Here is a 13,065-nt window from a genome sequence, read left to right as displayed (position 1 = left end):
TGTTATACATTTGTTAGTTTATCACCTCTTTCCCATACTAAAATATAGCTTTATGAGGGCAAGGACTTTGCTGTTTTCATTGCTATGTCTCTGTTACTGATACCTATTCATGGTGGATGCTCAATAAATATTTATTGAATCAGTATCTATTGCTGAGTTGTCACCACCCTTGAATCGTCAAGTGCAGTGAGAATGTAAATAGAAGACATGTGTGTATGTGTGTGTACATATACATGTGAGTTTGTGTGTGGGTGTGTCTGTGATACCTCAGAACCATATACTGAAAGACCTGAAATTATACCCCAATATCATTGGGCACACATTTTACCCATATATTGGTTTCTAAATTCCTTTCTTCACTTAAAGAACCAGAAAGTCTTAAAGAAATGGCTGAATCCTAATCTGGAGAAGAAAAAGTATAATATGAACTTGGAATATCTTGATATACCAGAAAGCAAGAAATGCTCCAAGACTAACATGAATGTTTCAAAAAACACAAGGGCCATGCTGAAGAGAGTTCCACTGGCCAAATTTGAAGAAATTAGAGCATCAAAAAGAAGAAATACTATTACTTATTGAAACACATGTTCAAAGTGTCAAGGGGGATTGAGAGATAGAGACAAAGATAGAGAGAATATCTTTTATAATAGATCCTTTTTTTTGCACTAGAATTTAATCAGATTTCAGGCATTTTACTTGATTATTCATTAAAATAAGCAAATAGACTAAAAAGTAGAAAATAATTTCTAAAAGAGGGCTTGATAATATAACTGTAGGACTTGCTGGAGAGGATCCTTTCTTCACTCTTCAGCAGAACATTTCAAACTTGGGGATATGTGGAGTGCTTGGCATGATGCAGATGAGTAGCTCTGGTGGGAAAACAGTGCCAGTTGTGAAGCAGCAAACTGGCCAGTTACAGAGAACTGCCATGGGCTCCAAGAAGGTGCAATGTTCTCTGGGAGCCAGCCAGAGATAAGGTGAGGTTTGAGGGATTAGTTAGGTCCATGGTTTTACCACTCAATACCATTACTAGGATCCATATCCACCTTCACTCAACACGGCCCAGTTGTCGACGTTGAAAACATGGAGTTTCCAAATAACATTTTGTAATGGTGTGCTGTTAACACGTAAGACTGGTACATATTTGCCTAGCACCTTGGGGAAAAATGCATTTCCCCAGAGGTGCTACCCTTCAGAATCCCAAATTACAAGGAGAGAAGAGGAAAGCTCAAGCTAGTGGTTAAGGGACTATGAGTTGCAGCTCCAGGCAACAATGGGTCCCCATTGTGTGCCAGCATTATCTGGGTGAATGTAAAGTGATGGTAATTTGCTCCTTTCTTCCTTCTCTGTAATTCAAAGAACACACTCTTAGAGCCAGAAAAATGCATTATGCATCTTCTTAAAATGAAGGACCAAAAATAACTCAGTGAGTAACCAAAGAAAGTAAAGATTATTAAGAATTCTACTTTTTTTTCCTTTCTCCACAAATGCAATTTTTAAAAAAGGGAAAAAATAAAAATTGGCAGCTTTTTCCCACTGCTAATTAAAAATAGTTATTTTAATGACATGGAACAATATTTAGAAATAGTTAATAGGATGAAGGAATGTGACAGAACTGAATGAATACCCACACTTCTTTATAACGTAATCTAAACCCCACATGAATGCTTTGAAAGGCTTTTAGTGGGCAAAACTCTAAATTGCCCTGATGTGTACTTCCCCATGCATTAAAATTATAATGAAGTGGAATTCTCAGACTATAAGTTGGTCTCATTATTGAATACTTTGGTAAACAGAATCCTTTTTTATTTCTTTTATTTCTATTTCATCTTTTCATTTCCTTTTATAGTGCGGTAATCGTTGTAAAATAAAATTAGTGTGCTTAGAGTTAAGTATGATCTAGTGACCATGGGTGGATTCTGTGACAGTTCAGGATCTTGTAATGCCCCGGGGTTACCACTGCTCCTCTTCTCTCTGTGCAGTAATTATGCATGAGTGTGTGACTCTGGAAAGGGTAGGACATAAAGCCAAAATGACTATTAAACTCAGGACAGGTCATGGACCTCAGTTCCTCACATGAACTGTTTCTCTTGGCATTTCTCTGTTTCTGCAGGTGAGCCAGATAACAAAATCATTTTTGCTGAAGCACTGCTTTCTATTCTGGTGGGTGTTTACTCACTGGTCCTACTCATCCTACCTTGTCCCTGGGGCACTGTAATATCTACCTGTCACAAACATCTTCACAACCCCATGTATTTCTCCTTATTTATCCTTCACACTGTGAGAGACTCAGACAAACATATAGGAAGGATGTCCACCTCAGTCTGAATTCCTGGTTTCAAAAACAATTTGCTCTACTTGGAAATCAATTCAATTGGGTTGCAGGAAAAATTCTTATTTAATCCCATTTATTATGTAATATGTCAAATCTTACCAGAAAAATTAATAAATTGTTTACTGAGCTCCTATTTGCTATGGGTTATTAATAAAGAGTCATTAGAATTCCTTAGTCATGGTGTAGATTTACAAATAAAGCCACAATTCTATTAAGCTTTAGGTCCAAAGTCCTTTTTAGAGAAGGTTGCACTGTCTGTGCATTTCCAAGGATGGTAATCACCAAGGCAAGCAGGGCCCAGAGTGCTCCGAATCTGCAGACAGCCGCTCCGTGATGATAAGCCTTGGTTTTGCTCTTCAGTTTGATGAGGCTGTCAGAATGTCCTAGTGATGTAGTAATGTTATCATGGGTTCTGCTACCACTGATGGGTCTAATCTAGAGAGAGAACTTCTTGCTCTTCAATGATCTCCCTTACACAGAGGTTACTGTGATGTGCTAGTGCCTAGATTGCCTATCCATACACAGGATTTTATTGCTTGTGCTTTAGATGTCATATCCAAAAAATCATTGCCAAGATCCACGTCAAGCAACTTTTCTCCTATGTTTGCATCTAGGAGTTTCATGGATTCAGGTCTTACATTTGAGTCTTTAATCCATTTTGAGTTAATTTTGTAAGTGATGTGAGACAGGGGGTCTACTTTCATTCTTTTGCATGTGAATGTCAATTTCCCCAGTGCCATTTATTGGGGACAGTCTTTTCTCCATTGAGTATTCTTGGCTCCCTTGTCAAATATTAGTGGACCATATATGGATGGATTTACTTCTGAGCTCTTGATTTTGTTCCATTGATCTATATATCTGCTTTCATGCCAATACCACACTGTTTTGATTACCATAGTTTTTTAACACAGTGAGAAATCAGGAAGTGTGATGTATCCCACTTTGTTCTTCTTTATGAGGATTACTTTGGCTATTCGGGGTCTTTCATGGTTCTAAATGAATTTTATAATAGCTTTTTTTTCTATTTCTGTAAAAAAATGCCATTGGAATCTTAATAAGGGTTGCTTTAAATCTATAGATGGCTTTGGGTAGTACAGTATTTTGACAGTATTAATTCTTCCAAACTATGAATGTGTAATATCTTTCCATTTATTTGTGTTCCTCAATTTCTTTTGTCAACATCTTACAGTTTTCAATGTAGAGATCATTCACCTCCTAGGTTAGACGTATTTCTAAGTATTTTCTTGTTATTGATGCTATTGTAATGAGATAGTTTTCTTTTTCAGTTAATTTGCTCTTAGTGTATAGAAACAACTAATTTTTATATGTTAATTTGATAATACTAATTTATATGTTAATTTGCTCCTGCAACTTTACTTAATTAATTAAGAGCTTTTGGTGGATTCTTCAGGATTTATCTTTTCTATTTTTTCCTATTCCCTGGTTTTATATATATATATTTCTGCTCTAATCTTTATTATTGCCTTCCTTCTGTTAACTTAGGGCTTGCTTTATTCTTCATTTTCTTAGTTCCTTGAGGTGTAAAGAAAGTTTATTTATTTGAGATCTTTTGTTTCTTAATGTAGGTATTTATCATTATAAACTTCCCCCTTGGAACTGCTTTTGCAGCTTCTCATAAGTTTTAGTATGTTGTGTTTCTATTTTGTTTGTCTCAAGATACATTTTTATTTCCTTTTGATTTTTTTTTTTTATTGATCCATTGGTTGTTCAGGAATTCATGTTTAATTTTCATATATTGTTAATTTTCTAGTTTTCCTGCCAATACTGATTTCTAGTTTCAGACCACTGTGGTTAGAAAAGACACCTAATGCAAATTTAATTTTCTAAAGTTTGCTAAGACTTATTTTGTGGCCTATCATGTGCTTTACTCTGAAGAGTGTTCCATGTGTGCTTGAGAAGAATGTGTATATTGCTGTTGTAGGCTGGATCATTTTTTATATGTCTATCAGGCCCTTTTGGTCTATAGTTTTTTTCAAATCCACTGTTTCCTTATTGATTCTCTGTTTGGAAGATCGTCCATTGTTGATAGTGGAGTATGGTTATTATTGCACTGGTGTTTATTTCTTCTTCTAGTTCTATTGGTATCTTCTTTATATATTTAGGTGCTTCAATATGTTGGGTGCATAAATATTCAAAATTGTATCTTCTTCTTTTTTTTCTTTTTCTTTATTATTTATTTATTTTTTAAGATTTTATTTATTTGACAGAGAGAGACAGCCAGAGAGGGAACACAAGCAGGGGGAGTGGGGGAGGGGGAAGCAGGCTTCCTGCTGAGCAGGGAGCCCAAGGCAGGGCTCAATCTCAGGACCCTGGGATCATGACCTAAGCTGAAGGCAGATGCTTAACCAACTGAGCCACCCAGGCGCCCCTCTTTTTTTTTTTTAAGATTTTATTTATTTATTTATTTATTTGAGAGCACATGCGCGCGAGAGAGAACGAGTGGTGGGGATCAGCAAAGGGAGAGAGAAGCAGACTCTCTGCTGAACAGGAAGCCCAATGCGGAGCTTGATCCCAGGACCTGGAGATCATGACCTGAACCGAAGGCAGGTGCTTAACCAACTGAGCCACGCAGGGGCCCCAATTGTTGTTATCTTCTTGATGGATTGACCCTTTTATCATTATATAATGACCTTGTTTGGCTTTTTTGACCATTTTTAGCTTAAAGTCTATTTTGTCTGGAAAAAAATATGGCTATCCTTCTTCCCTTTGGTTACCATTTGCTTAAAATGTATTTTCTGTCCCTTCATTCTCAGTGTATGTGTGCCTTTGAAGCTACAGTAATCCTCTTATTGGCAGCATATCATTGGATCTTGATTTCTATCTATTCAGCCATTCTATGTGTTGTAATTTGAGGTATTAATCCATTTATGTTTAAAGTAAATATTGATAGATAAGCTATTACCATTTTGTTAATTGTATTCTGACTGATTTGCAGATCCTCTATTCCTTGTTTCTTATCTCTCTCTCCTCTTTTGTGATTTGATGACTTTTTGTAGTGGAATGCTTTTTTTCTTTGTGTTTACATAACTTATCTTGTATTTATAACATCCTATTTTAAGTTGATAACAACATAACTTTGATAGCATACAAAAACTTAATACTTTTAGTTCTTAACCCCTTAAATTTTAGATTATTGATGTTACATATTTTAATTTACCCATTTTTTATATTGTGCATTCAAAATATTATTATTATTTTTTTATGGTTGTTTTTTTTAAATTTTTTTATTGTTATGTTAATCCCCATATATTACATCATTAGTTTTAGATATAGTGTTCCATGATTCATTGTTTGTGCATAACACCCAGTGCTCCATGCAGAACGTGCCCTCCTCAATACCCATCACCAGGCTAACCCATCCTCCCAACCCCCTCCCCTCTAGAACCCTCAGTTTGTTTTTCAGAGTCCATTGTCTCTCATGGTTCTTCTCCCCCTCCGATTTCCCCCCCTTCATTCTTCCCCTCCTGCTACATTCTTCTTCTTCTTTTTTTCTTTCTTAACATATATTGCATTATTTGTTTCAGAGGTACAGATCTGAGATTCAACAGTCTTGCACAATTCACAGCGCTTACCAGAACACATACCCTCCCCAGTGTCCATCACCCAGTCACCCCATCCCTCCCACCCCACCCCCCACTCCAGCAACCCTCAGTTTGTTTCCTGAGATTAAGAATTCCTCATATCAGTGAGGTCATATGATACATGTCTTTCTCTGTTTGACTTATTTTTATGGTTGTTTTTAATTGTGTTTTAACTTTTAAACTAGAATGGTAAATAAATTATACATCATCATTACAATATTAGAGAATTTGACTTTGACTATATATTTATCATTACCAGCAAGATTTACACTACATTCATATATTTTTACTATATTAACTAGCATACTTTTATTTAGACTTGAAGAACTCCCTTTAGCATTTCATATAAGGCAAGTCTAGTGGCTTTAAACTCCTTCGGCTTTTGTTTGTTCATGAAGTTCTGTAGCTCTCCGTCATTTATAAAAGACAGCTTTTCTGGGTATAGTATTCTTGGTTGACAATTTTTTCTTTTAGTATTTTGAATATATCATCCCATTCTCTCTTGGCCCACAAAGTTTTTGTTGAGAAATCTGCCTGTAGTCATCTGGGTGTTCCCTTGTATATGATGTGCTATTTTCCTTTTGTGGCTTGGCTCTGTAGCCAGGCTGAGCCACTGGGTTACACAACTGCCAGGTCCCCTGGACAGGTTTTCTGCTCGGGCAGGGTTGGGGGCTGCAATAAGCCCAGATGGTGTTATAAATTAGCTTCCCTGTCCCAGACAGTGCAACAAAATAAGCTGTATAGTCAACAAGGCCCATTGTTTGAGGTCCCAAATCAGAGAGAAGTTCATATTGAGGTCCCTGGCCAAATGGAACCACTGGTTTGGCTCTACAGGTAGGCAGAGCAATTGGTTGGGATTTTTACCTGGGTGTTATTGCAAGGATGAACTTCATCTGCCAAGATCCTAGTGCCAGTTGCTCTAAGATCTGCGCTCCTCCATTCCGGTCTGATCTTCACTGGTCAAGTCCTGCAGATTTCCCAGCAATTCCTGTGGGGTGAGACCTGAATGGGCCTCCTGGGAAGCAACCACAATTCTGGGGGAGCTGTGTCCACCTTGGCCTCTCTTTTTCCTACTGGAGGAACATTAGGCACCAGGAGGCCCTTCTGATGGGTGTGCAAATCTGGGAGATGAACAAAGAGGGCAGAGTGCAGCTGTTCCTCTAAACCTTCTAGTGTGTTCCTTCTCAGTGTCTGTGATCCATGGCAGTGCTTCAGCCTCATCCCCTCATTCTGGGATTTTCACAGTGTTCCCTTGTCTATGGAAATTTGCCAACTGGTTTTGTGAGGGGGACTAAAGTCGGGAATGACTTATATTGCTACCATGATGATATTACTCTTCACAATATTTTCTAATGAAAATGCTCAGTTCAAATTTGATTTTGCCTAACACTTATTAAGCACTTGGTCTGAAAAATAACCAGGCCAGGAAGAGAGGGCATGGAGTTTGGAGTTGGACAGAACTTCTGAGTGATCTCCTGCTGGGAATGGCAAGGATTGGATGAAATAATTTACCAATATGAGCTTGTCAAAACAGAAGCATCAGGGGGAAAGGGACTTTGAGTTACCTCTGTACCTTGGTACCTAGAACAGTTCTTGGATAGAATAGGAAATCAATAAGTGCTTCTTTTGCACTTATTATGTGCCATCCACTGGGTATGTATGTATGTATGTATGTATTCACCTTTCCTAATTGAAACGATTCATCTCTGTTTTATCTGAAAGAGTTTGATGGATAAATTGGTGATTTATAAGCCAAAGAAATAAGACTAGGCCATTTATTCTGTACTGTAATAATCACTGACTTGGTATTTTTGTATGACTAGCCATATCAAGGCAGACATTTATTGTTTTGTTTTATTTTATTTCATTTCATTTTACTTCATTTTATTTATTAGTTGAAGTTTCCAAAAAAAAAAAAAGCTAGTGAATTCTCTTTATCACAGGCTATTAGATACAACACAGAACACAGCAAATTGCTGCTTTACCATAGTTACATAAACACCCCTGAATTTCCCTTAGACCATGTCAAACTTCAATGACTTACCAAGTAATAAGAAGACTCAGTACAACCATCTCCTCATATTCTTTTGGGAACAACAAGTGGTCTGGATGTGCCCTCATCATGTATACATACAGAACTATTTGACAATTTAACCATGAGTGATCAGGCCTTAGAGAAATAAATCAATTAACCAGAGGCATAGGAAATTGATGAATAAAATAAGATATTGCATTAAATTTCATAATTAGAAAAGTCACTGCCAAGTGGACAAAAATGCTCTTGCTTGCAGATTGTCTCAGTCCAATCCAAGGGGTACCAAAACACTTGGGGTGCCAGGTCAGGGGCTCTGAGCAATGCTGACAACACACCGAGAAGTTCCCACCACTTACCTTTGCCATTCCTAGGTTTCTGCGATAGTACTCTTTCTATATTTCCAAAATCAGCGAAGAAAAGTTCAATTAGTTGTGTCACAACCTATCATATATTTGTTACATTTATTCTCTTTTCCAGAAGCTGGAAAGATAATTTAGTTTGGAAGTTTTTAAAATTTTGTTCCTGGGGCCTCTCTCGGAATCTTTGATGAAGCTATTATCCCAAGGGAGCTCACAGCTGGTGTCTTCCTGCATTGCACTGGTGCTTGTTTGGTGAGCGTTCCCGGATGCCTGATGCTCATCTATGGACCCCTCAGCCAGCCTCAGCTCTTTCAATACACAGTGACAAAATATAATTTATCATTGGAAAAGAATCCATTAAAATAAATCACTTGCATATTAAAGCTTTAATAATTTACTTCATCAGTTTAGGCTGAGAGTCACTCTTTTCTTAGAATGAATAAGGCCAATGAGAAATATTTAAATGGTAATGCTTCATTTTTAATATTGGCAATTTATAATTGATAACATAGCTCTTAATGTTGTTAGTTTATGAGTAAAAACAATACAGCTAGTTATATTTCTGGTTTTTTAAAGTCTGGCTCCAGTTTGCTTGTTCTAACACTAGAAACAGGAACTAGAGAGTCAGAATTTAGCTCTGGTTAATGCTTTGCACATAATACAGTGACCCACCATTTAATGAGTGTTTATCTGTGATTTAACAGTTTCCCTGCCTTATTTCACATTATCCTTACAACAGCCTTGTGAGCTGGGAACCATAAATGTAAGCTGCACTGAGCAAGGATTTTTGTTGGTTTTGTTGGCATATATTCCTCATGCCAGGCTGACTGCCTAGCTCATGTGGGTTGTCTGATACATTTTTGCTGAGTAAACGCATCATCCCAATGAAAGCAAGGCTTAGAGAGTTTAAACCATTAAAAGCCCATCAAAGAGTAAGTGCTAAACTAAGTCCAAATCCAGATGCAAGTCCTTAACTACCAGGCAATGCTTCCTCCTGCTAACCAGAAAAGCAGAATAATGACCTCACCTTTTGCCTCTGTAGTGCTTTCCTTCCCTGGGTCTTTTCATGTTTTTGTGTCTTTTGGTCACCAAGGCAATTATGTCAGCTGTGGTCACCTGAGGTGATGAAGCTGGAGGTGGGAAGGTAAGCAGTAGTCAACAGCTGAGTGGCACACACACGAGGAAGCAAGTGGGGGAAGGTGACTACAGCTTCATGAGAAGATAAGGATCTAACATAACAATACAGATAATAGCAGATAATAAACAATACAACTCTCACTTGCTTTCTCTGGCCCTTAAATCTTAGCATTCCCCAGTCTTTTGACTCTCCCCATATGACTACAGCCACAGCGCTGGCTTACAATCCCTCCTACATGCTAACAACTCCTAGATCCATGTCCCCAAATCTCTCCCTGGAAGCACAGACTTATATTTCTGTGTAGGAGGGGACTAGAAATATTTATTTGAATGATTTGTAGTCATGGCAGCTCATCCTGTCCCCTGTCAAATTTATTATATCAGGTCTTTTTACACCCTGTCCCCAAGCTTATCCCCATCCTACACTCACTAATTTAACTTGTGCCAACCATATCCATCCAAGCTTCCAAGATAAAACCTCGGAGTCATCCCTTATCTGTCCTCCACCCATCCTAACAGTTGCCAAGTTCGGATTATGTCACCTTCTAAAATTGCCCCCATCTCTGTATATCCAGGGCCACTGAGTAATTCGGGCTGACTGAGTCTCCTACAGATCCAAAGCACACTCCTAAGGGTGCATGTGTCACTAAAATCCCCTGTTCTTGCCCAACCTCCATGTACCATCTGCCTAAAATCACCTGACCATGTTACAACAGCCAGAATTACCTCTCTGGGCTCCACGTTACCTGAAGGACAGAGACCAAGGTCCTAGTCTCACCTTAAGGAGTCTTCACAAAGGCCCCAGTTCATCCTACCAGCCTTAAAGCCCACACCCAGGTGCCTTTGACCCGACCTGGGATTGTTCTGGACTGTGGGTATTAATGCTCTGGTGTCTTTTCGTGCCTTCGCCATTCTTTCTGCAAGAATCTGCTTAAATGTCATCTCCTCAATGAAGCTTTTGTTCTACATTTCTATGTAGACATAAATTGTTCTTTCCATTGTTTCCCAAAAGTCCTTCCAACACATTTTTAAATTGTTAATGTTATTAGAACTATCTATGAATCAGCTTTTTTTTTTTTTAACCTCTTTTTCTTTTTCTCGGTCTTCTGTTCCTTGGTGTGCTTAAACATTTTGTTTTGAATATTGGACATTTTATAAGTTTATTAGTTGTAAAGGGTCTGATGATGTTATTTTACTCAGGAGAGGATCCTTTCTTTCATCTGGAAGGCAGATAGATTAGGGATGGATGATCTTATTCCAAGCAGGAACTAATCTGACTGGAACTAGGTTATAGCTCTGTGAAGCCACATCTACCTCTAGTTCATCTGTGCCCTGTCCAGAGGTTCCATTTGTGTTCCTGAGGTGTCTACTAGGACCTCTTCTCTTTGCTGGGATCCCCCTAAGTCCATTGAAATAGGAAAAAATCTCATTCCACTTATCAGCCTATTTTTAAAATCCTCTTGCTGAGGTGCCTGGGTGGCTCAGTCATTAAGCGTCTGCCTTTGGCTCAGGTCATGATCCTGGGGTCCCAGGGTCGAGCCCCGCCTCGGGCTCCCTGCTCAGCAGTAAGCCTGTTTCTCCCTCTCCCACTCCCCTTGCTTGTGTTCCCTCTCTCGCTGTCTCTCTGTCTGTCAAATAAATAAATAAAATCTTTTAAAAAAAATCCTCTTGCTCTTTGCAATTCCAGATTTTAGCACATGTCTCAAGGAGCATGAACTAAGTGCAGGGTCACTTCCCAGTACCTCCTTTATCACTTGGGTTTAGATCCCCAAATTTTGCTTGGCTTGGCAATCTCAAATTTTCAAATCTCAAATTTGCATCTCTCTTGCATCATGAATTTACCAGAAGTTCCACTGGTTTCTTTTCCTCCTAGCAGTGGCCATGTGCCCAGCCCTCTGCTCCATGCTTAGCCTCCCAGCTCCTACTAAGAAGACAAGAGCAGCTGCAGAACTTCAGCTCACCTTTCTGAGATCTCCCTCTCACAGGCACTTGGCCACTTCACCCCTTGGTCATTTCAGTTAGTCATCAATAGTTTCAAATAATTATTTTCTTCTTCTTCTTCTTCTTTTTTTTTTTTTTTTGGTATTTTATGCAGTTTTTCTTAGCTGTTCTTAGTGGAAGTGCTGGTCCCCTGCAACTTCCTCATCATGGCCAGAAATGGAATCTGAAATCAATTATTTTAAAGCTATAATATTTCAAGTCAAAATGTGCTATTTTTTGTAAGTTACTTTTGAAAGAATCTACCACCTGGTTTTATAGACTGAAGTTCTCTCTTCATAAATCCATAATGGGGGACTGCTAAGAAACGAGACGAATGATGCTGTATTATATTTTATATAATCTGGAAGTCTTTTGTGATTTCACACTATGTTAAATTTCCCAGAAGGCACAGAAAGAAGCCAAGCAAATAAGCCTACTGAAGCTCAGTGTGTATACTTGAATCTGTTGTATGACAGGGCCATACGTATAGTCATGCCTAGCAAAATTTTATAGCAGGCACACATACCTTTATAATAACTGGAAATAAAATTCAAACAGTATAAAATTGTGGTATGGGTATCATTATTGGGAATTCAATGTTAAAATGTATCAATCAAATGAAACAAGAGTCTAATTATTCAGTTATAAAGCGGTGCTTATTATACTACCTTAAGGAAATGATATCTGGTTTTCTGGAATAAAATTCAGAAGGCCTGGATTTCTGACCTCATTATTTGGCTCTAAGTGAGTAGAATTTTCCATAGGTCCATTTTCTCCTTTGTAAAATGGGCTAGTATTATTTATATGACTCTCGTTATATGGTTGTTTAGAGAAGAAAATTAGGTCATATATATAAAAGTGCTGTGAAAAGTTAAATGTGTCTGTGTGTTATCATCAGTTTTTAAAAGTTTTGAGGGATTAGCAATACCTGAATACAGAAATTTAGACAAACTCACACCTGGACATCTGACTCAGGAAATGGCTTTTCAGAAAATGTAAGCTGAGGCATAAAGCAAAATGAAGTTCCCAGAGTTCAGTCTTAAAGGAGTGTAGGCGGCCACATACCTATTCTGATTTTGGAGTAGCCAGGATCATTTCTGCTCCCAACCATGGTCCTCTTCCCTCTCTTCTCACTCCCAACTTCCCCAAATACAAGCATTCCGTCACATGTGCACACACGTGCACACCCCTCCACACACACATACACTCCCAATTATCACTTGCCCTACTCTAAGACTGGGGCCAACCTCAGGTGTGTGGATGTCAGAAAGGGGCAAAAACACTTGGCTAGAATTGCTTTAACCCTATCTGCAAGGTCATGAGGGATAAATAGAAGCCACTCTTTACTGGATGCTCCCTCTGGGCCAGGTTCTCTCTTGAGCACTTTTTACAGACATCACTTCACTTAATCTTCATAGTAATTCATGATCTTTCTTCTATACCACAGGTGATGGGGTGAATTGTGTCCCCCTAAAATTCATATGTTGAAGCCCTCACCTCCAGTATCTTAGAATGTGACTGTATTTGGAGACAGGGTCTTTAAAGTGGTCATTAAATTAAAATGAGGTCATGAAGCTGGGCCCTAATCCAATATGACTGTGTTCTTATAAGAAGAGG

The sequence above is a fragment of the Halichoerus grypus genome, chromosome 10 (genome assembly GCF_964656455.1).
Source record: "Halichoerus grypus chromosome 10, mHalGry1.hap1.1, whole genome shotgun sequence".
Taxonomy (NCBI): Eukaryota; Metazoa; Chordata; class Mammalia; order Carnivora; family Phocidae; genus Halichoerus; species Halichoerus grypus.
The sequence above is the reverse complement of the archived record's forward strand: the minus strand, read 5'-3'. Positions refer to the sequence as shown.